The sequence below is a fragment of the Pocillopora damicornis genome, chromosome 5, assembly GCF_964200805.1.
Source record: "Pocillopora damicornis chromosome 5, jaPocDami1.2, whole genome shotgun sequence".
Taxonomy (NCBI): Eukaryota; Metazoa; Cnidaria; class Anthozoa; order Scleractinia; family Pocilloporidae; genus Pocillopora; species Pocillopora damicornis.
In genome coordinates, this window is record NC_142674.1 from 9,810,619 (window position 1) to 9,813,118 (window position 2,500).

The window sequence follows — 2,500 nt, forward strand, 5'->3', positions numbered from 1 at the left end:
ACATTGTTTTAATATGGACACTTCCATCTTCATGGAATTACAAATACTGATTTCATACTAAGCAAACAAATATGGCTTGTGATCACTGTAATAGGACTCTAGAACACCGCCAGTTAGTATATGATTTGGTATATTGGTATAGATATGGTCAATTTGTGTATGATAATCTGTAGTAAACTGACTTATCAGTTGTTTGTGGGTCCTTTGTTGTAATAAACATTTTGTTAATGCCTTTTGTTCTGATGAAACTTCCACCAAATTAACATTGAAGTCACCTAGTATCACAATAGGTGTATCTGCATCAGGAATGGTTGTATCAAGGAGATGATTCATAGTTTCAATTAGTTTTTGTTGGTTAGCTTTGCTTTTTGACCTATAGATGCCTACTATATGTAAGTTTGGAACTGGATCATTAAGTACACCTACAATTAGTTCTATATTGTTAAAGTTAGATCTGAATGGTGTAGTTGCACAATCTATTTTGGATTTAATTTACATAGCCATCCCATAACTACTTCTGACATTACTAAAAAGTTTGAAATTAGCCATTTCATAGGTTGTATTGTAATCACAAGGGCATAAACGTATTTCAACAAAGATATTAACCTCAGCTGCTTAAACATTGTAGTCACATGCAACATCATCAAAATGAAGACGAAGAGATCGAACAATATGAAAGAATAGCTTCATTCTATAAGACTGGTTGCATAAAAATGGTATAGAAGGGAGTAAACATTGTTCTATAAGTCTGAACATTTCTTCTTGAACTTTTTGACTCATATAGATTTTTTTTCATTTGGGTTGATTGTATGTAGTGTTGAACTATTTTTTTACTCCACTTAAAGCAACATAATGCATGTGCTCTCTAAAATTGGTGTCCTGGTTCTATCCACGTTTTTGGTGAGTAAATATGCATATTAATTGCGATGGTTTTGACCTGTGCTAGCTTCTGGGAAAGATACCTAGATGATACTTGGCTTTCTGGAGTCTTTAACTCTGTAGTCTATTTTCTCTATAACACACTCGGCACCATTTGTCATACCATCAGTTAGATTGACATTTGTTGTCAAGTCTTACTTTGATCCCACAGCAATTGAAACAACATTGTATAAGCCCATAGTTTAAGTGGGATCACCTGGAATTTTTTCTTTGACTTTGTCTTTTAGGTCATCAGACATATCTCCAAAAACGTTATCAATACATTTAATTTGAGCTTTCTGAGTATGTGCAGCTTGGTACATTGCATTGTGATCATTTACTTGTGCATTTGTTGAGTATAGATGCGTTTTATTGATGGGATAATGTTTCTTGCCAGGTTTAATTTTTACAATTAGTTCTTTAAGCACCTTAATATCATCTTGGTAATGTTTTCACTAAGTCTGTTTAATAGTTCTGCAAAGTCCTTGTCATCTTTTTGCCTCATGACTTCAGTGAGTTCAAACAAGGTAAAATACTCCTTCCAAATGTTGGTTGCTAAAGCACTATAGGAATCACTGGTATTTTCAAAGATCCATTTATCAAATACCGGTTTTAATTGCAATAAGTATCCAACTGTCATCAAGCTGAGATTTCCAAATGGTGGCTTGTTTCCCATTATTTGCTGTAGTTGTAAGTTAAGGAAGTTGAACATTCCATTGCCTACCATTGAAATCTCGTCAATAAAAATAACTTTCAGTTTTCTTAACTGTACTCATATTGTATTAAGTCTATCTGTAAAGTGTGCACTATTGAAATCCCTTGTTGGCAGGTATTTTAAAAGCTGAGTGAAGTGTTTCCCTTGATGTTAAAATGCTGCTTTGCCCGTGGGAGCAACTTTCAGTACTTTTGGATTTTCTCCTGAGACACTACTGGAGTACCTTGTGAGTGTTTCATAGAGGGCACTAGTAAACTTTACACTTCAAACTTTATTGAAATTTGTTACACATACAGAATAATATCAGCATCTGGAGAAGAAAACAGGATGATGTCCCAATTGTTGTATTCAACCCCAATAAATATTAACAAAATGGTAGTAATAATTATAATCATGAAAATAGTAATAAAACTAGCAACAATTATCAAATGGCATAAAGAGAAGGTGTTTAGAACAGTTTGGTTTTCAAAGCAAGGCAAGTTCATTAAAGAAACCAAAGAAAGAAGATTCTCCCAGCACTATGAGTGGTTCTGGGGAAGAGCAAACTAGTTACCTCCCAAAAAGAGAAGAGTTCGTTACTACAGCAGAAGGTTCAAAATCCTCTGAGAAAAAGAAGTCAAACTATGAAGAAAAAAGGGTGCAAAAGTTCCAGTGGAATTGGCTTGCTTCACTTCCGTGGTTGAGAGTTAACACGCAGTGCCTTTCTTCCAATGAGCAGTATGATTTAACGTATCCATGCCCTCAAGTACAACTGCCCACCTGTGAAGTCTAACCTATGTACTGTAGTGTGTGTTCCCGGCATTCGCAGTCATCATCAACTAATGACATTTCTAAGAAGAATGGAAGCAGAATATTCAAGATGGAAAC

General features: G+C 34.8%; 2 pseudogenes; one reads left to right on the top strand and one right to left on the bottom strand.

Annotated features, from left to right (window-relative positions):
• Window positions 1-839: 839 nt before the first annotated feature.
• LOC149045088 (uncharacterized) lies at window positions 840-2,028 on the bottom strand (annotated as a pseudogene).
• Window positions 2,029-2,153: 125 nt separating this feature from the next.
• Window positions 2,154-2,500, top strand: part of LOC149045089 (E3 SUMO-protein ligase KIAA1586-like) — an 11,734-nt pseudogene continuing 11,387 nt past the window's right edge.